Source organism: Corythoichthys intestinalis, chromosome 10 (genome assembly GCF_030265065.1).
Source record: "Corythoichthys intestinalis isolate RoL2023-P3 chromosome 10, ASM3026506v1, whole genome shotgun sequence".
Taxonomy (NCBI): Eukaryota; Metazoa; Chordata; class Actinopteri; order Syngnathiformes; family Syngnathidae; genus Corythoichthys; species Corythoichthys intestinalis.
Window position 1 is genome coordinate 5,232,655 of NC_080404.1, and position 22,756 is coordinate 5,255,410.

General features: G+C 39.3%; 2 long non-coding RNA genes across 2 annotated transcripts; both read right to left on the bottom strand.

Annotated features, from left to right (window-relative positions):
• Nucleotides 1-4,613: 4,613 nt before the first annotated feature.
• LOC130922615 (uncharacterized) lies at nt 4,614-9,276 on the bottom strand. The gene is made up of 4 exons (XR_009064551.1): nt 8,298-9,276; nt 7,807-7,974; nt 7,496-7,646; nt 4,614-7,302 (listed from the first exon to the last, which is right to left on the bottom strand). It is a non-coding gene; the product is annotated as an uncharacterized LOC130922615 (long non-coding RNA).
• Nucleotides 9,277-19,086: 9,810 nt separating this feature from the next.
• LOC130923388 (uncharacterized) lies at nt 19,087-21,046 on the bottom strand. The gene is made up of 3 exons (XR_009064696.1): nt 20,793-21,046; nt 20,464-20,599; nt 19,087-20,239 (listed from the first exon to the last, which is right to left on the bottom strand). It is a non-coding gene; the product is annotated as an uncharacterized LOC130923388 (long non-coding RNA).
• Between the last annotated feature and the right edge of the window lie 1,710 nt (nt 21,047-22,756).

Consider the following 22,756-nt stretch of genomic DNA (forward strand, 5'->3'; position numbering starts at 1 on the left):
TTGACAGTGAGATCAATTCACTTCTGCCGAGAAATGTAATTTTGATGTTAACTCCCAAACCGCTGCGCAGAAGTGAACCAAACTTCACCCAATAGTGTATTGTATCACAATCTAGTAGTTACATTTGGAAATTTAGTTCTAGGACATTTGGTTTGAGCGCAATCCTCAAACTTAATTCAAAAAAGCCATTTAAGCCTTTTGACAGTGAGCTCTATTCACTTCGGCTGAGAAATGTCATTTTGATGTTAACTCCCACACCGCTGCGCAATAGTGAACCAAACTTCACCCAATAGTGTATTGTATCACAATCTAGTAGTTACATTTGGAAATTTGGTTCTAGGACATTTGGTTTGAGCGCAATCCTCAAACTTAGTTCACTTCTGTTGTGATTGAGGGCTATATAAATAAAATTGAATTGAATTGAATTGAATTCAAAAAAGCCATTTAAGCCTTTTGACAGTGAGATCTATTCACTTCGGCCGAGAAATGTAATTTTGATGTTAACTCCCAAACCGCTGCGCAGAAGTTAACCAAACTTCACCCATTAGTGTATTGTATCACAATCTAGTAGTTACATTTGGAAATTTGGTTCTAGGACATTTGGTTTGAGCGCAATCCTCAAACTTAGTTCACTTCTGTTGTGATTGAGGGCTATATAAATAAAATTGAATTGAATTGAATTGAATTCAAAAAAGCCATTTAAGCCTTTTGACAGTGAGATCTATTCACTTTGGCCGAGAAATGTCATTTTGATGTTAACTCCCAAACCGCTGCTTAGAAGTGAACCAAACTTCACCCAGTAGTGTATTGTATCAAAATCTAGTAGTTACATTTGGAAATTTGGTTCTAGGACATTTGGTTTGAGCGCAATCCTCAAACTTAGTTCAAAAAAGTCATTTACGCCTTTTGACAGTGAGATCAATTCACTTCTACCGAGAAATGTCATTTTGATGTTAACTCCCAAACCACTGCGCAGAAGTCAACCAAACTTCACCCAATAGTGTATTGTATCACAATCTAGTAGTTACATTTGGAAATTTGGTTCGAGGACATTTGGTTTGAGCGCAATCCTCAAACAGTTAAAAAAAGTCATTTAAGCCTTTTGACAGTGAGATCTACGCGATTCGGCCGAGAAATGTAATTTTGATGTTAACTCCCAAACCGTTGCACAGAAGTCAACCAAACTTCACCCAATAGTGTATTGTATCACAATCTAGTAGTTACATTTGGAAATTTGGTTCTAGGAAATTTGGTTTGAGCGCAATCCTCAAACTTAGTTCAAAAAAGCCATTTACGCCTTTTGACAGTGAGATCAATTCACTTCTGCCGAGAAATGTCATTTTGATGTTAACTCCCAAACCGCTGCGCAGAAGTGAACCAAACTTCACCCAATAGTGTATTGTATCACAATCTAGTAGTTACAATTGGAAATTTGGTTCTAGGACATTTGTTTGAGCGCAATCCTCAAACTTAGTTCAAAAAAGCCATTTAAGCCTTTTGACAGTGAGCTCTACTCACTTCGGCCGAGAAATGTAATTTTGATGTTAACTCCCAAACCGCTGCGCAGAAGTGAACCAAACTTTCTTCTCAGGAAGCTGCAGCTAGTACAGAATGCTGCAGCCAGAGTCCTCACAAATACAAGGAAGCTGGACCACATTACACCGGTTTTGAAATCGCTACACTGGCTTCCAGTGAGTCAAAGGATAGACTATAAAATACTACTGCTCGTCTACAAAACACTTAATGGCCTTGGACCAAAATACATGCTTGACTTGTTAGATTCCTATGAGACATCTAGACCCTTAAGGTCGTCTGGAACGGGTCTTCTGCATGTTCCAAGAACAAGAACCAAGCAGGGTGAGGCAGCATTTAGTTATTATGCTCCTCACCTCTGGAACAAGTTACCCGAAGGTCTGAAGTATGCTCAAACCGTTAGCTCATTTAAATCAGGGCTAAAAACGCTTTTGTTTAGCACTGCATATCCATAACTGTCTATATATTTCAATCTACCTGCCTTCTATTCCTCTTGTGCTTATCTCCATTGGTGATTTCAATGATTATTATTAGTAGTAGTTTTTGCTTTATTTCTATTTTTGTTTTATTTTTATTTATTTATTTTTATTCTGTGATTAAATGCGATCTTTTGTCTTGGTTTTTACGTTGTGTTGATTTAAATGTGATTTTTATGGTTTTCATGTGATGTAAAGCACTTTGAATTGCCTTGTGTTGAATTGTGCTATATAAATAAATTTGCCTTGCCTTGCCTTCTCAAACAAGGAGAAAACTGATCAGAGATGCAGCCAAGAGGCCCATGATCACTCTGGATGATCTGCAGAGATCTACAGCTGAGGTGGGAGAGTCTGTCCATAGGACAACAATCAGTCGTACACTGCACCAATCTGGCCTTTATGGAAGAGTGGCAAGAAGAAAGCCATTTCTCAAAGATATCCATAAAAATCTCGTTTAAAGTTTGCCACAAGCCACCTGGGAGACACACCAAACATGTGGAAGAAGGTGCTCTGGTCAGATGAAACCAAAATTCAACTTTTTGGCCACAATGCAAAACGATATGTTTGGCGTAAAAGCAACACAGCTCATCACCCTGAACACACCATCCCCAATGTCAAACATGGTGGTGGCAGCTAGTGATGTGCTCCTCGGGTCGAATCCCTGAAGTGTGTGCCGAGTAATGTAGATGAGTGGTTCATGAACCGCGAGCCGATACGCGTGTTGACGACTTACGTGGTGACGTTTGTTGCCCTGCGAAGCAGGTGTACCACGTGACTGATTCGGGAAATGATTCGCGAGCAGGTGTACCAGGTGGCTGATTCAGGAAAGCATTTGCGAGCGGGTGTACCACGTGACTGATTCGGGAAATGATTCGCGAGCAGGTGTACCAGGTGGCTGATTCAGGAAAGCATTTGCAAGCGGGTGTACCACGTGACTGATTCGGGAAATGATTCGCGAGCAGGTGTACCAGGTGGCTGATTCAGTAAAGCATTTGCGAGCGGCTGTACCACGTGACTGATTCAGGACCTGATTCGCTTGGCTTGATTGGAGTTCGAAATAAAAGCGGCCAAGAAACGCTATGGATTCCCCTTCACTTTTCGTGTTTTCGAGTCCCTTATTGCGCTATTTGGCATTCGATTCGACGAGCTTCATTTTTGCGATGGAACCAGCAGGAAAAAGGAGATTTTCCCCTGTTTGGGGAGCACCTTTAGCTGATCTCACCTCAGAAGGTAATGCACTGCAATTAATTACTATTTAACAGATTCCAATAATGAAAGAAAGTGTGATGACACATAAAATTCACATTTTTCCTTTACGAATACTTAGGTGAAGTGTCTGGTGTGTTCCAAGGTGCTTAGTTATAATAATAACACCTCAACAATGTTAAGGCACTATAGGGTCTTGCATGGGAACGAGGAGACCAACCAGGTTGAACCCGGCTCAGGTGGGTCATTTATATTCATAGTCCCACACTACACTGTGTGCATTTTTGTTTGTTTGTTTTATAACTCTGACATGTAATTTAATATAGCTGAGAAGGTTGACTTGGCTGAGCTGTTGGTTGATATGGTAATTGAGGATTCTCAGCCGTTTTCCTTGGTGGACGGCAGTGGATTCAAAAAGCTTATGAAAGCTTTAGCTCCTTCCTACGTTCTACCTACACGGCAGGTATGTATGTCACGACATGAAGCACTATATTATAGGATTAACCATTTCAATACTTTTCAATTCCATAAATCGTACAAGGAAACCAAAGATAAAACAAAAGCCATTGTGGCTAAAGCATCTGCATGTAGTTTGACATCAGATATGTGGACGTCCATCAATACTGATGCCTATCTAGCTGTGACATGTCATTTCATTGATGAAACCACATCCCTCCAATCAGTTGTACTGGGGGTGCAACATTTCCCTGAGGCACACACTGCAGCAAACATGGCTTTTATGAAAACCTCGCTAATGTCAGAGTGGGGTATCAGTGACAAAGTGACATGTCTAGTGACTGCTGGAGCAGCAAATATGGGAGCTTGTGCCAGAGAGCTTCATATGCGTCACACTATTTGTGTGGCACATACGCTAAATCTTTTGGTGAAAAAAGCTCTTGACCAATGTCCTGAATTGTTCCACATCCGGGCAAACTGTCGAAAGATAGTTGGTTATTTTAAGAGCAGCACTACAGCAAAGGTAAGCTCCTTACTTGTCATATGTAACATATTTTATTTTTTGCTATTTATTAATTTGACACTTGATTTTAATGTAGGAGAGACTAACTCAGATGCAAATTCAAATGGGCCTTCCGGTGCTTAAACTTCTTCAGGAGGTTGAAACGAGGTGGAACAGCACTTATCTCATGCTTCAGCGTATCTACACTTTGAGAGAGCCTGTCGGAGCAGCTTTGGCTGGTCTACGCACTGATCTGACACCATTGTCTGCTGAACAGTACAGAATTATTGCTGACTGTTTGAAAGTATTGGAGCCATTTAACTATGCCACAATTGAGCTGTCTGAGGAGAAGAAAGTGTCGGGGTCAAAGGTAATTCCACTGTTGTCCAAGTTGCATCACTCCCTGGAGGAAGAAGAGATTCGACAGCTTCAAACTCCAGAGAGCACATCCATGGTTGAGTTTCTGCAAAGACAACTAAGAGAGAAGCTGAACCAACTCCAGTCTATGAGCATTGTTTCTGGCTACTCTGCTTGACCCAAGGTTTAAAAAAGTAGGCTTCTTCAGTCCCAGTAAAGCAGCAGAGGCAGAAAAAAGGCTCACGATGGAATGCGCAGCTATCATGAGCCGCACAGCCTCATCTACTTCATCATCATTATCATCGTCGTCGTCATCATCAGAACCTTCCCAGTCTGTTGGAGGTATTTAATATTTCCTAATTGTTCTAATATTAAATAATTACTAATATCTGTTTCTTTCCTAGGAAGCAAACTGTGGCATCATTTTGATGCCTCAGTCCATCAAGCAAGAACCACAAATGTCACGGCAAATGCAACAGTTGAGGTGCAAAAGTATCTGGGAGCACCAAACATCCCCCGAGTTGAAAGTCCCCTTCAGTACTGGGAATCACAGAAATATACACTTCCAACTTTATACAAACTTGCTGTATCCTATCTATGCACCCCTGCTTCATCAGTGCCATGTGAAAGAGTTTTTTCAAAAGCAGGTGAAATTCTCTGCAAAAAAAGAAACCGCCTGAGTCCAAAAACTTTGGAAAAAATATTGTTTCTAAATAAAAATGAGTAAGCACATTTTGCCTCATTTCACATTTTCACTTGTTTCATATGCACATAGACAAAGTAACACACAATAATTCATGTTAAACTTAAAATATGTATTTTCTTTGTAATCAGAGCATGATTCATGCACCAAGCATGTTATACATTTTTCTGTCCACATGATGGCGTAGTCGAGGTAATCAATCCTCTTGAAGCCCCTAGGTGTGTGTGACGCATTTCCCTGCAGGGCTTCACTGCTTCATGGGGCTTCATTTTGCCATCACTAGACTGGCAGCATCATGCTTTGGGCCTGCTTTTCTTCAGCAGGGACAGGGAAGATGGTTAAAATTGACGGGAAGATGGATGCAGCCAAATACAGGAACATTCTGGAAGAAAACCTGTTGGTATCTGCACAAGACCTGAGACTGGGACGGAGATTTATCTTCCAACAGGACAATGATCCAAAACATAAAGCCAAATCTACAATGGAATGGTTAAAAAATAAACGTATCCAGGTGTTAGAATGGCCAAGTCAAAGTCCAGACCTGAATCCAATGGAGAATCTGTGGAAAGAGCTGAAGACTGCTGTTCACAAACACTCTCCATCCAACCTCACTGAGCTCGAGCTGTTTTGCAAGGAAGAATGGGCAAGAATGTCAGTCTCTCGATGTGCAAAACTGATAGAAACATACCCCAAGCGACTTGCAGCTGTAATTGGAGCAAAAGGTGGCGCTACAAAGTATTAACGCAAGGGGGCCGAATAATATTGCACGCCCCACTTTTCAGTTTTTTATTTGTTAAAAAAGTTTAAATTATCCAATAAATTTTGTTCCACTTCACGATTGTGTCCCACTTGTTGTTGATTCTTGACAAAAAATTAAAATTTTATCTTTCTGTTTGAAGCCTGAAATGTGGCGAAAGGTTGCAAGGTTCAAGGAGGCCGAATACTTTTGCAAGGCACTGTATGTATATATGTATATATATATATCAAATGTGCATTCACAATAAAACCATGGCACTTCATTGGAACATCCATCTTTTTTGCCAGTCAAATTGAACAAAGGTCTATGTTTTGGGAAAAGGGAATACAGAATTTTTTTTTGTTTTAAAAGTGTTAAATGGAGAGTACCATCTTGATAATGAATCAAAACATAGGATAGATTTTACATAGTGGGTGATTATTCATCAGTGTCATTATCCCATGTGCCTCTTTCTGTTTCCTTTGAAATATTTTCACAGTTCTGGCAGTGGCATACAGTGGGGAGAACAAGTATTTGATACACTGCCAATGGGTTTTCCCATTGGCAACCCATTGGCAGTGTATCAAATACTTGTTCTCCCCACTGTAAATCTGTACAAGACATTTTTGTAGACAAGCATGAACATCTTTCAGTCTCACACTTGATTATCTTGCAACCACAGTGGACTACCTGTAGCACACTATCTGGGGCAGGATTTCTAGTCATCCATTCGCATTACTGCTGCTCGGTAGTTTGCCCTTTTGCTGTGTTGGAAGAGAGCATCACTTGTTGGAGGAATGGACAGTTCTGGTAAAGTTGACGATGCCGTACAGAATGCCTTGTATCTTGCATCGTTGACATTTTTGGCAGTTGACTGGCCATACAGATGGCACACATATTTGCTCAATGCCTCAAATGTAGACTGGTCAAGGTTAAAACTACTACCCAGATCTGTAAATGCAGTCAGGTATTCTTCTTGCTGACAAGCAAGAGAAAATATCTTTGTTTTGCCCTTGCCATGAAAGGCACTGGTTGAGTCACAACCTGTGAATGTATGGATGCCAATGAGGGCAGAACAAACACTGGGGCCAAGAGCTGGTTTTCCAACCAGATGTTGTGCTAGCCATTTGTTCAGTGTCACTTTCTTGGCTTACCTCAGTAGATTCGGTAGCTGATGTACCCGATGACTGAGGTATCCTGTCTAAAAGTTTGTTGTTGATAATGTCTCAAAAAAAAAAAAAAAAAAAACATTTCAGACATGTTGCGCTGGAAAGGGGTGTGAAAGACCAACTGGGGGAAGTCACGCTTCAATCTTCTTTTCAGCAAAACCTACCTGAAACAAAGTTAAAGGGGAAGATGAGCACAAGACACATATTCACATCACACACACCCACATTCACTCTTGCGCTTATATTTCTCATTCACACAAATACACCAAAGAGAACAAAATTAAACATTCTCTCAAAGCCTTTTTTAGAGACTAAATATAAAAAAAATATTTTTTAGTATGAAGATTTATAAATTACCTGTCGTTTGAAGCATCAAAATCCTCATGGTTCTTCACGGTGTTCACGAACAACCTTCTTAGCTTGTCCATTCTGAGCACATCTTTGTCAACGATAATCCTTTGACGGATCACTTGTTCACAAGAGTTTGTAGCTCTCAGCATAGGGTTGTCTGAAACACACACACACTTAGGATGTGCAAAGAGTAACACTTTCAATGCTTTGGCTAAAGGCAAGCAGAATACAAGTGGCATGTTGTTGACCAATGCTTTACCTTTGAAATGTGTAATGTTAGCAAAGTGTCAATGGAATAGTGCAATGTAATAACTCACATTTCTTCATCCCTCGTTGCAGTTTCTGTTGCTGTTGACTTGGTTAGGAACCTGGTGTAATCTCGGTAACAGAATTTATGGTATCGCACCTCCATTGCAACACAGTCTTTGTCTTTGATATGTAGAAGGATTGAAGAGTCTTCATCTCTGCTGCCTGCAGCAACCGGCCTTTACACAAAAAAGAATTATAATAAGTATTATTGTCACATCACCGCTTTTCACAGTATATGCACATCACAGATTTAAAAGTAAAGGGTTTGTTGAGGTTGTTGGGGGGGGGGGGGGGGTAGCTGTGATCTATGACTGTGAGGGACACAGCTAACTCGAGTTTGGTAACCACTGCTGGATTCACTCGATAAATCATTCAGCAGCTCGCGTTTCTACTACACTATAGACTTAAAAATTAAATTAACAACAAATTATTTTCAGTCCATTAATAAATATCGGTCATATTGTTAATAAAAATGGGCGGGTGTGTGTGATGAACATACCTGCCGACAATGTCTCTGCTTTGGCGAGATGATCCCTCTGCCGTTTGCCTTCCGATCCCAAACGAGCATACTTTGAAACTTTTTTTTTGTTTGTTTTTTTTTTTTTTTTTAATACAAATGATGCAGATGGCTGGAAGGACAGGGCCAGCAGAAGCGATGGGCAAACCTGAACGGGAATGAAGTTTTTTTAGACGCTTCTGCAACTTCGATAGTACTCGCAGGGGCGTCAGAATGGCTCGCCTTCAACAATTTCTGTTTATCAGTAAAACGCCGGTAGCATGTAGTGTGGAATCCAGCGTCGCCAGGAATATTTTCAAAATCCATATCCACGCAATGCTGGTATATTTCTGCAAGATACTTGTTAGTGCCATGAAGACAAAGCCACTTTTTAAGCAGGTTCTCTACGTGTTCCACCGTTGATAAGTGAAGTCCAAAACGTCCTCATTCTTCAAAGAAAAAAGATGCATGTAGCATTGTTTATTTCCCACTTTATGCACTTTCTTTTTAACTTTTTTCTCCATTCGCTCTTCTTCACTCTCCAATGTTGTAGTCGCCATTGTTAATATCTGGTTGTTATGGTGAGGAGAAAGCGGCTACCTGATTGGCTCATGTGACCTAAATCACACCACTCCCGACCAGGGCCTTAGAAAGAGGGTTACGACACTCCCATAGAGATGTATTATACGATTTTGCTTCCGTGTAGTTCCAAACATGGCTTCGACGAGAGCGGACCGCATTCATAAGAATGGCTGTAAAGTATATTCGGAGGTAAGTTGGTGAAAAAAACGGTCCCTTTTGAATTTTCAACAGTCTGTATTCTATCAGAAGCGCTTTATGATGTATATGTTGAGCTTTATTTGTAGATGCGTAGCGTAATTATACATATATTTTATCTTGGTTGACGAGCGATGTTCTGCTACTTTTTAAGCTGAGTCTGCTAACTAGGAATGTTTCGTCAGGGGTAAATTCATTGTCCCTACCTCTTTTAAGTTGTTAACTCTTTCAGAGGCCCTTTGTGACGTACACACTCATCTGTATTTGTGAGTATTTGTCGACGACCGGCTTATTAGCTCCATTTTGTAAGCTTTGAAGTAAGGTATCCCCCTCATGAAAGAGTACCAAGTCAATGCATGACAACCTGTATTCTTTACACCAAAATGTTTGACATTATTATATTTTAGAGATGTGTATAGATTGAAAAGTGATGTCAACAAATAATAGACACATTTATAATTAAAAAATAAACTAATGTATATTATTATTTTAGGTTACTTTTTCATGACCCACATCATGCTGCTGTCGGTCTACGTTCCTACCTTAACCTATAGTCACAACCCAGGACACGCTGGAGAGACTGTCTCGGCTGGCCTGGGAACGCCTTGGGACCTCGCCGGAGGAGCTGGATGAAGTGGCTGGGGAGAGGGAAGTCTGGGCTTCCCTGTTAAAGCTGCTGCCCCCGCGACCGGACCCCAGAGCAAGTGGAAGATGATGGATGGATGGACATCATGCTGCTGGTGGTGCCTGCTGATGGTGACTGCTGGCTGTGCGCACTAAGCCCATTTTTTAAATGGCAACAAACAAACAAACAAAAAAGCATTTTATTCATGTTTTGACGACTGACCATTGCCATCCATTTTTTTCTGCTGCTCTTGGTCCTTTGGGAAACCATGCTGCACACAAACCATCACAGGCCACTGATCTATAAAATGTTAGGTGTAAACAATGAACCATGACACCAATTTCACCAATTTTTCAATAAATATTGTGATTTTCTTTATAATAAGTTGTTATTGTTATACATTACACCATGTTGAGGAAAATCATAAAATGTTTTTCCTGTCTTGTAATCATTTTGTGTTGCTTGGGTCCAAAATGAAAAATGCCTCTAAAGAGGTACAGGTTTGGTTTTGCTAAAATTAGAGGCTATATTCAAAATTTTGTTGTTTTGCACTGTTAAATGTCATTTGTTTGTGTTTCAGGTCAAACTAAGTCTATAAATGGAAAATGTACACACACATATACTGTATGTAAGCATTAGAAAGAGCAACAGGAAAGAAAAGTGGAAGATAGAATTTAAAAGCCGTGACCACAAACCCAAACTTTTTGGGAAACAAATGTTTTTATATGTCAGTACGAGAAAACAAACTTGGAACTACCACTTAGAACTAGGGAACAAAATATGTTATACATGGGGTCATCTTTAATATGTTACCACAGGTAGGCGAATCAAGGAAATTAGACATTTTCTGGAAAAACAGTATTTTAGTTGTGAAAAAAATGAAAAACCTCAGTCATCTTGTATTTCAATGTAAAAGTCGATTTCCCGTTGAAGGTGAAATAATTTCATAACAAGAGAAAAACAGTGTTTTAACATGTATAACTTTAATCAACAGTCAAATGTAATGGCAGAGGCATTCATACAAGTGTCAGGAAATAACAGATGTGTGCGAAGGCACAATTACAGGACTTGCAGAACAAGCCCACAGTCAACCACAACAAGGGGGGCAGACGCTCCCTTTTGTCTCAAAAGGCGGGAAAACAACCCGGCTGTCCCACATACTGAGAGGGACGCCCCGGAGATAAAGAGAGAAGACCCCGCCATCCTGCAGGGGAATTTAAACCAATCAGAGCAAGCTAAGAATAATTGCAGAGATCACATAGCCAATCAATAGTTGATAGGAACATGTATTTGCATATTGTGTAGTATGAATCATTCTTGGGCAACTCGGGGTGTGTGCTTCTCCTGATAGACACAGGAAAGTACGAGGCTGTACTGAGAGGGACCTGAGACCCGAGTGCTGTATTAGATTTGCTTGTTAGGAATAAATCCACTCGTGTGTGAAAATGCCGGCTTCCTGACGCCTTTCTTTTCAGAACGAATACGCGTAATTGTTGGAAGAGTGTTTGGTGATAAGGTAAAACTTATATAACACTAAAACGGAGTCAGGTAATTATTGCGTAATATTTTAAGGTATGAATTATTCCCAACACCGTGCTCATGCTAACATTAACATGACACGTTCACTCCATAACATGAGAAAGTTCCCTTCTGTGTTAGTTTACATAGTTCTCAATTGTCGCCTGACCACGCCAAATGTAAAACTAGCCCTTAGATATATGTCATAATGCAATGGCATAATCAAACAAGTACTTAGATACGTGATTTGATCAATTTTTCCATAAATGTCGCAATTACCGCTGTCAGTTCCATTGCAAACCACGACAGCGCTGCATGTGTTTGGAACTATTCACACCCTACATGAACCACGTGACCACCCGCGGCGAGAACAGAGAGTGTCGCAACTGTCTTTACATGGCTCTGCTCCCAACCTAATGGCACTACGCCCACACCAAAGATCAATGCCCCTCAACGCAAAATACTCCCGGGGTTTCACCACCGTGAACAAAAAATCGGCAAGTTTTCAGAGGGTGAACTCCACGGATTCTTACTTAGAACTAATAAATCTATTTTATGAGGAGAATAATATTTAGTGCCCCTGGTAGTGGAGCGAAACTGAACGAAAGGGTAGGTGACCTGATGGCCTAGAGAGGAGGGGCTAAGCAACATGCAATGCATGAAGAAGTGTTGTGTCATGGCGACTAAATAAAGCATGTAAAACGACGGAGGTCTCGTTAATTGCATGACATGGTGTCAGAAATGCGTTCATAAGAGGGGTGATCTACCCAGAAGAAAAACTTAAATAGGCAAGTAAAATGCCGGACTTCAAGCCACCTGATAACTTCAGCTTCGACAAGCCGAATGAATGGCCGACATGGAGACAGCGATTCATGCGCCACAGAACGGCTACAAAGCTGAAAGAGGAAGAGGGAGGTATCCAAGTAAGCACGTTAATTTATGCCATGGGATATGAGGCTGAAAACGTCATAAAGTCATTCACATTCCCCACTCAAGAGCACGATGAGGATTTTGACTTTGTTTTGAAGCAGTTTGACGGGTATTTCATTCCTCAAAAGAATGTAATACACGAAAGAGCGCGATTCCACATGTGAGTACAGAGACCAGATGATAAAGCTGAGAATTTCATACGTTGACTGTACGAGCTGGGTTCGGGACAAGAAAAAGTGAACATATTAGAGACAGGCTGGTGGTGGGATTGCGTGATAAGGATTTATCAAAAAGACTTCAAATGACGAAAGATTTGACGCTGGATACGGCTGTTCAAATGATTAAAAAGCTGAAGAAGTGGAGCAGCAAATTCACCAGCAGGGAGAGCCATCACAAAGCATTCAAGAAGTTACCTGCAGCAGAGGCAAGCCAGAAAAGGAGTTATACAAGTCAAAGAAAGCAGACAAAGCTGAAAAAAGTCATGTCAGCTTCAAACCAAGAACAGGACGTCAAACTGAGTGGAATGAGTCAAAAATGCACAAGATGTGGTAAAAATGAACATAAAGGAACGTCTTTGTGCCCAGCTCATGATTCTATATGCAGAAGACGCAATAGAAATGGACAATGGGAGCGCATGTGCAGGTCAAAAGGTGTAAATGAGGTCAGAGAAGAGCAACATGGAGAAGACTAATTTTACCTCGGGGCAATTGAAACGATGAGAGTGACAGTGACAACTGAACTGTCATGTTAGACATTGGCCAAATTACAGCCAAATTTAAAATTGACACTAGCGCAGACCCTGCAGTGATAAACCATTCCACATTTGCAGCATTAAAACAACCTCAAATATTAAAGGAACTGGATGTCCCTCTCATCAGCCCAGGTGGACATTTAAAGTGTTTGGGTTTTTATTAAACCAAATTTCACTACAAGGGCAAGCACCGTGTACCAAAAGTGTATGTAGTGAAGGGCCAAACTGTCAATAACTTGTTGGGCAGAACGGCAGCAGTCACACTTGGCTTGGTGAAGAGGACAGAGGAAGTGAGTGGGGCATTTGGCAAGCTTGGCTCACTCAGCCTCACCTTCACCTCCTCCTCCCACTCCTCACTGACTCTGCTGTGCACACCTGTCATCAATCACCACACCTGCCTCCACTTCACAATCAACAGCCTGCGACTACAAAAGACCGGTCTGCACGTCATTCAACGCCAGAGCTTCATCTAACCTCACATGTCGATGTGTACATGGACGACATAGTAGTCCATGGCTCCAGCATGCAGGAGCATGAAGAGCGGTTAGAGAAGGCACTTCAAAAGATTGAAATGGCTGGATTAAAGATGAATAAAGACAAATGTAATCTCAGGCAAAAATACCTGAATTTCCTGGGATAAGTAGTAAGCGAAAAAGGTGTGCAACCTGACCCAGGAAAGGTCACAGCAATCGCTGACCTACCAGACCCAACCAATCTTAAAGACCTAAGAAGAATCCTAGGCATGATAAATTATGTAGGGAAAGTCATACCACATTTGTCAACCATTGCAGCGCCACTCAATGATCTGCTCAAGGCCGACAGGGCATGGACATGGGATGAGCCACAAAATCGGGCCTTGTTGACAGTGAAACAAGCGCTAATGAGCACTCCGGTGCTAGCCTTTTATGACCCATACAGGAAAACAGCGGTGTCTGCAGATGCTAGCAGCTTCGGGCTTGGCGGAGTGCTACTGCAGAGTCATGAAGAAGGCTGGAAGCCTATGGCCTACTGCTCAAGATCCCTATCAAGTGCTGAGACTCGATATGCACCGATAGAAAAGGAGTGCTTAGCAGGAGTATGGGCGTGTAAGTGGTTTCGGCAATTTCTGAGTGGAATGGAACATTTCAAATTAATAACTGACCAGAAACCACTTGTGCCCTTAATAAACACAAAAGACTTGGACACAGTTCCAATCAGGTGCCAAAGACTGCTCCTCAGGCTGATGAGGTACAACGTCTAGGCCGAATATGCACCTGGGAAAACACTGGTGGTGGCAGATACACGGTCAAGGGCTCCACCAAGTAGCAGCGACAGTAGCGACACTTAAGTAGATGTTAGCTGCTACGTGAATACTATTATCAGCACATTGCCAGCTTCAGGAGGAAAGCTAGATCAAGACTCACATTAGCCAACGACGAGCTTCAAGCAGTAACAAGGTTCATCAACACTGGTTGTCCAAGACTCCAAAAGCAAATTCAACCTTCTGTGGCAGAATACTTCATCCACAGAGGAAGTCCTTTAATAAGTGAAGGATAATGACAGATAATGGGCCTCAGTTTGCATGTGGGACTTTTAAGAAGTTCAGTCTAGAGTATGACTTCGAACATATTACGTCCAGTCCGCACCATCCTTCTGGTAACGGACATGCCGAAAGAGCAGTCTAGACAGCAAAAAGGACTTTGCAGCAAAATGACCCCTTGTTGGCCCTCATGAGCTACAGAGCCGCACCAGCTTCATCTACGGGTGTAAGTCCGGCAGAGCTCTTGATGGGCCGGAAAACTTGTACAACTTTACCAACCCTTGATGACAACTTGAAACCAAGATGGCCTGACCGGGGGCAGGTCCGGCGGAAAGATTCTGAGGAGAAGAGGAAGCAAGCCTTCTACTTCAACCGGAGACATGGAGCACGGGAACTACGGCTTCTCCAGCCGGGCAGCAGTCGGAACTTTCATATCTTATTCACATCCCGATCGGTGATGAGAAATGGAGAAATCGGCATCACCTACAGGCTGTCCCAACGCTCAGCGTTGCTGGCGAATTGGAGGGACAAGATGCTCAGCCTATTACAGAAATGGCTGTTGATCAACAAGGGAGGCTACCTCAGAACCAGGTACCAACTATTGATTTGCCTCAACAGCAAACACAGCCATCAAGTGGAATTACTGTTATGCGAGCTGGAAGGGTGAGCAAGCTTGTTAAAATATTGAATCTGTATTGTTAAGTTGTGTTGATGTGAAAAAAAATGCTGTGTTTTGTTGTGATGTACACATGCTGTTATACTTTGTTATTGTGTAAACGAGAAAAAAACAGTAAGTAGAGCGTTCTGACCCTGGTCATTTCATAGTTTAGTGTGTTTTGTGAGTGTTCAGAGTCCGTGTGAAAATGTTTTGTGTTTTGCCCTTGGCTTAAGGCCTTCACACATATAAAAGGGGGGGAGGTGTCAAGGAATTATATCTTTTTCTGTATAAGATATCTGTGAGAGGGGAGGGGCTAAGCAGCCTCAATGCATGAAGTAGCGTTGTGTCATGGCGACCAAATAAAGCATGTAAAACGACGGAGGTCTTGTTAATTGCATTACAATTTCTAGTGATTAAACAGGACTTGAATAAACAAAATGGTTTAACAGTCATAGCCATTTCATGATTTGGCTTGTTTGTTATTTTTTTAGCACAAACATTTCCTCTTAACACTTCATTTGAATGAATGAAAACTATAGTCAAAGTCAAATTAGTTAATGACATTCACTTACTTTGAACCTTTGTAACTCGGGCCCAGAGATGTCTGTGCATCATTTTGAACCCAGAATTTGGATGAGATCTCTGTAATAATCCAGCCTCCAACGTTGCGATGTCAGTGGAATTATTCAAGTAGTCAGAAACACTAGAAATAACGTTACATGGTGAGCAGGAATATTGTTTGCTTTCATGAGAACTTAGTTGTAACTTCTGCTAAGCTACACTGGGGCAGTTACAAATAGCTTTAATACCCATGGCAGTCAAATGCAAAGAGAGTGCAGCATGCCATACGAATAACCACGTTTTCATTTTAAAATAAACCACTGTCATACAAACTCACCTTATACCATGCTCTGATATTCGACGGTGGATATTCTCTCACTCACACCATGAAGGTCGGCTAATCACTACTCATATCTTTAAATCTGTGGGTCTAGACTTTCTGTTAAGGTGTAATTACAACATTTCAAAGTTACCAGTTAAATTTGCCAAATTCCACACTCAACTTCTTATGTCATGGTCTATGATATATAAACACAATTTTTCACCACATAGATATTACATTTGGAACAACCAAGATATACAGTATCGAAATAAATCTTTATATATTGAAAGATGGGTCAAAAATAACATATTCTTAGTTAGTCAATTATTGAATGAAGATGGTCAACTTTTCACTTATCAAGAATGTTGTTTATTTTATAGTATTGTTGTTACGCCTCGTGAATATTCTGTTGTGTTTGATGCCATACCAGAGGGCTCTCGAAGATTATTACAAAATTCTCCTAAAGGTAGAAAATGTAACGTGCCAATCTTTGATCCAAAGTCTCCGTTTATTGGTTATAAATGTGCACTATTAAGCTCTGAAGCCTCCAACCATTGTTTGAGAGGACTTATTCAAAAGGAGATAGTTTCCATACCTGCTGTAATTTCTTATTGGAATAATTTATACGAAAATATTGAATGGAAACATACTTGGCTTTTGCCTAGAAAATATTTATTAAGAAATAAAGTAAAAGAAATCACACTCAAATTGCTTCACAGGAGTTATCCTGTAAAGACGACAATTGTTAAATTTAAAATTGATATTGAGACATTATGTTCTTTTTGTGCAAATGCAGAGGAAACTATTTCCCATTTGTTTTGGGAATGTACTTACTCCCACATCTTTTGGGTTGACCTGAACAATAATATTAATTCCAAAGTTGCGCCATCATTGAAAATTGTTTTTAGACATATTTTGTTTGGCCTATCCAACGTTGAAGAAAAAGAAATGGATAAAAGATTTGTTGTAAATCTTATTTTAATATTGGCAAAATTTCACATTCACTGTGTAAAATATGCTAATCAAAGACCAAATGTTCATGTTTTTGGGAAAATGTTTTCTCTATATATGGACGATTTAAGTTCCTCTTTGAACCCCAAAGCTATAAGGACCAAAAGACTTTGCAAACAGTACGGCTTGTGTTAAAAATGACCCCGACCATTTATTTAGTATTTTGTTGTTGCTGTTGTTGTAAATCTGTTGATTTTATGTAATTGTTTGTAGTTGTTTTTGTGTAAATAAAGTTAAAAAAAAAAAAAAAAAGAAGGTTGGCTATTTCGCTAACTGTAAGTCTCCACGTCTTTGGTGCCAGGCATGGCTAGTAGATAATTAAGCACTTGAATGTCGATCAACCAATAAGCAAATAGTTCAACCCATGGCACCCATAAGAAACGCTCCTCATTTGAATAACATTTCCACTTGCATGTTCGTTCTGACAATAAAATAATAAAGAGCAAAGCGCTTTTATTTATTGATTGACATTTATTTCAATCAGTATATGTTTGTATTTGTTTCCACATTCATTTTTTTAAAATAATTCTTCAATTTTTAATGTGATCTTATTTTTGTATATGTATTCATTTTTATTTCTACTTTTATTTATTTAGCTATTTAGTTTCTGTATTTATTTTTAATTTTTGTATTTTATTTTGTAATTGTAGTTGTTTATATTTAGCCTTTTATTGATTTATTTAACTTTTTTTTTTTTTTTTTAAATCTGGCAGCTTTTGTCCAATAAAAAAAAAAAAAAAAAAAAAAGATTTCAGTTTACAGTATGAATCCATTTGTAGATCACCGCAGTAGTATAGGTAAAGTGACGTGTTATCACACGTCACTTTACCTATACTACTGCTTTCAGTAATAAATATTGGTTATTAACAGTGCAAAAAGAAAATACAGTTTACGATATGTTACTCAGGTCGAAAAGCATTTAATTGTTCTGTATTTCAATGCCTACACTACTATGGAGGACCAAAGCTGCCAAAATTCAAAATAAAAATAAAAATAAATCAATCAATAAAAAGCAAAATAAAAACGAAAATAAATACTAAAATAAGAAATATGATACAAAAATTAAATATAAATACAAAAATAAATGTGGAAATAAGTAGCTAATTAAATAAAAGTAGAAATAAAAATGAATATATATACAAAAATAAATGTGGAAATAAATACAAAAATAAATATATTGATGCAAATAAATGTCAATCAATCAATAAAAACGCTTTGCCTTATATTTACTTATTTCATTGTCAGCGCCAACTTGCAAGTGGAAATGTTATTCAAATGAGGGGGCGGTACTACATGTGTTGAACTATTCACCCATTGGTCGATCGACATGCCATTTAAGTGATCCTCTCGATCGACGAAGTAATGTCTGCCTTCCTTCTGCTTTTGCTTGCTTGCTTCGTAAAATAATGGGACGAGACGAGAAGGTCGGAGTCCGGAGTCCAAGCGGCTACGGAAGGCTGGCAATCGGTTGGATGAGGACAAGTACGTATTAAATTGGTAATTTGGTGTGTGTTTTTTAAAAACTTTTTACTTAAGTCCAGTTGAGGTATGTTGAATCTATATAATTTTCCATAAGCTAATACCTCGCATTGGGTCTCAGGAAGGGGAGGCAAGGCGGGACATGGATAAAGCTGCTAACAACATTAAACTCACAAGGAATAGTTTAGCGTTAGCGCAATTTAGTGAAGCAAAATTCACACAGTCAAGTTCGTGTGGTGCTCCGGGAGACTGTTTGCACCGGCTGGTGTCTCGTTTAATGCTTTCGTAGCTAATCTGTTATACCATTTTGCCGTTGTCATCTATTTTCTTCTAGATACTTCCGAGGAAGGTTGGGGTGTCGTTCCTCAACAACAAGACATCTCTCGTCCTCACTTATCTACGTGCTTTTTTTCCCCCCTAAAGCTCCCCGAAGACACAATGAATTTACATTTTAGGGAATGCTGATGGTGAGCAGTTGGCCAGTATTAGGAGAAAAAGTTACTGACCTTAAGTGGCTCATGTTGGTGTCCAGTGGACAATTTTTTTGATGAACGAGTTAGTTGTGCTGAAGTCCTTTTTTGTACATCAATTGCCTGTTTATAATTTGTATTGTATTACACTGGTCATCAATAAAATATTACTTTGCAGAAAAACAATCATTGCCTTTATTATTTCTTCACATTACTGAGGTACTGTCACATCAACCACAACCAACATGCTATGCAGTCATTTAAAACAAGTGTAAATATTTGACGCAGGATGGATTGTCTCGCTGTAGACATTCAATACATTAGAAAATTCTGACATCTGCTGAATTTCTTCAGGAGTCGAGGCCTGTCGCAGCTGCACTTCAGGGACTGACACCGACATGGGGGTGATGACCATGTGGACCATCACATAAAACTCCAAATATGTAATTTAAAGTTGAACCAACTAGTCCTAAAATATAACTAAACATGCACACATCATATATGGCAAATTAGTTATTGATTAGCCTCATCTGTATGTGCCTAGCCCTAGACTGTGAAAGTGTTCGTATTTATATAATTTTATTTAACTTTTTTGGTCAGGGATATTTCATGCTTTTATTGTTTTTTTTTAATGTTATGTTTTTGATTAGAAATGTGCACTTTACATTATCCCTTTTGAAGTTGAACTTGTTAAGCCATTTTCAAAGAGCCAACAAGCAAAGAGGGCGTGCCAAACCTCATAATTTGATTTTGATGGGTAAAATTTCATCCAATCATCTCCCAGAAGTGGCAACTAAAAACTATACCAACATTTCTGCAATAACAGACAATATGTTGCAGGGCCCAGAATTTTTTTTTTCTTAATTCTGAGACATTAAATTTTAGGGTTTCTTATTTTTGCAAGCCATAAACATCAACATTTAACTTATTGGCTGCCATTGACAGCGCTTTACACCCAATCCATTTTGACTGGGAGAGGCTGGCAGCGAAAGCATTCCAAATCAAAATGAATTAGATTCCTAGCACGTAATAAAAAATAAAAGCATGAAATATTTAAAATACATTTAAAATGGTCTATAATATACTGTATATGGGTTCATCTTTCCAAAATGGGTGAAAAAAATATGGTCTTAATTTATTTTTGTACTTCCTTCCGAGTCCCCCAATACAGAGCCTTAATTTATGACTTTATGGTTGCCATAGCTATGCCTTTGACTGTTGGGGGCTGGCACAGAATATCTTCTACGGCGAACAGTTTGTAGTTGTAGTGTGCGGACAATTCCCGGTGGATCCAGACGTGTCATGGATTCTTGCACACGAAGTCCTCCATGAAAAAACAGGAAAACAAGTTGCAATTTAAGAAGTTGCATTGCATAAAAGCTGAAGAAGTCATTTCTAGTGTTTAAGCAGGACTTGAAATAACAAAATGGTTTAACCCTGATGGCAAAGTCATGATTCGGCTTGTTTTTTTTTTTTTTTTAAACACAAAACTTCATTTGAATGAATGGAACTATAGTCCAAGTCAAATTATTAATGACATTCACTTACTCTGAACCTTTGTACGTCGGAACCAGAGATGTCCTTGCATCATTCTGAACCCAGAATTTGGATGAGATCCTGGGATCCCTGTAATCACCCAGCATCCAACGTTGCGATGTCAGTGGAATTATTCAAGCCAGAGACTCTAAAAACAATGTTATGGTGAGCAGGAATATCGTTTGCTTTCATGAGAACTTAGTTGTAACTTCTGCTAAGCTACACTGGAGCAGTTTCAAATAGCTTTGATACCAGTAGCAGTCAGATATATAGAGAGTGCAGCATGCCATACGAATAACCAAGTTTTCATTTTAAAATATGCCACTGTCATACAAACTCACCTTATACCATGCTTTGACATTCGACGGTGGATAATGCATATTCCCCCACTTCTCACCAAGTAGGACTACTAGGTCGGCTATTTCCCTGACTTTCAGACCCACGTTCTGTCGTCTGTGGCAGGCATGGCTAGTAGATTTCAGAAATCGAATGTCGATCAACCAATAAGCGAATAGTTCAACCCATGGCACCCTTAGGAACGCCTCCTCATTTGAATTACATTTCCACTTGCAAGTTGGCGCTGACAATGAAATAAGTCAATATAAGGCAAAGCGTTTTTATTTATTGATTGACATTTATTTCAATCAATATATTTATTTTTGTATTTATTTCCACATTTATTTTTGTATTTATTCTTACATTTTTAATGTAATTTCTTATTTTTTTTATAAATATTCATTTTTATTTCTACTTTTATTTAATTAGCTACTTATTTCCACATTTATTTTTGTATTTATATTTAATTTTTGTATCATATTTCTTATTTTTGTATTTATTTTCGTTTTTATTTTGCTTTTTATTGATTGATTTATTTTTATTTTTATTTTGAATTTTGGCAGCTTTGGTCCTCCATATAGCAATGCTAACGTTGACAGTGTTCAATATAGGGATGTCCCGATCCAGGTTTTTGCACTTCCGATACCGATATTGTTTTGCACTTCCGATCCGATACAGATACTGGCCGATACCGACCTATCTGAGCATGTGTTAAAGTTTAAAGTTATTTAGCCTCCTTACTTAGTTGTCAGACTCATGTTGAAAAAGGTTTTAGTACCCTTGATAACAACTAGCCAGCTGAATTAGGTGAGTTTGAATAACACACAACGGTTGGTAACAAGAAACTGACCTGTTTATTCAGTGACAAACACAAATAACAAACAGAAATGGCATAGTCAGTCAGTAAAACATGCAAATAATATTGTAAACTGTCTTAAAAAAGCAAAACACACCAACAACCTCAGTGGAAAATCCCACAAATCACCCAAGATATTAGATGCTTTTAATGTTTCGTGCATTAGTTACAAAAATTGTATAAAAAGCCTCTCAGGTTTAAATAAACGACTATTTCAGTATCAAGTTAACATTTTAAAACAGTAAATAAAATACTCAAGTCCCCATTCTGTATCAGCAGCTTTAACTACATTCAATTCATTTAATTTTGCGAATCAACTGTTAAAGTTGTTAAAATTGCTCCCGTTATTCCATAATTTCCCTTCTGTCAACTTTCGACATGTGAAAGTTTTAAAACTGTTTTAAAGATAGATTCAAGTCAAGATTTTGCCGATTTAGGAGTATTTTAGATAAAAAGTTAATTAAGTTCGCTTGGAAGGTTAACAACAGCCTACTAAGGAAGTCTTCTGCTTTAAGATGGCGGCTGTTTACTAACGCATCTGGTTTTCAATACTTCAATGTTGCTAACGCAGTCGAGTCTGTCGTGTAGCATCTGGTTCTATATGCATATGATATCGATTATCTCCAGTAAAACGACGTTGACGTAGTTTGTTGCGGCTGTCAGCAGAAGTCAGGTATTCTTGTGTTTTTTATCCAGCGGCATGAGTTGAGCTAAAGCCGTGAGTTGAGCATTGGCATTACCCGGGTCTATGACAACTATGATGTTTACTCTCGGGACACAATGTGGTCCGTTTTTCATTGCGTCCCGAAGACCGCGCTGTGTATTAGTTCCGCTTTACTTGACTTATTTCAATAATCGGAATTTGGATATTTGTGAATCGTTCTTGAATCTTCAGCGGCCGAATCGCGTGTTGGATGGTGCGTTTTTACTCACGTGAGATAATGGCTCGTCATCCAGAATGAATTCTTCGGCAATGACTCTTAAAACTTACAGCTTTACCACTACGCTTGACTTTATTGTGGCATTTGTTGCTCTCTTCGTCTTTGTCGTCCTTTAAGGTGAAATGATCCCACACAGCTGACATTTTTACCGATAAAGTCTCTCGGTAAATTG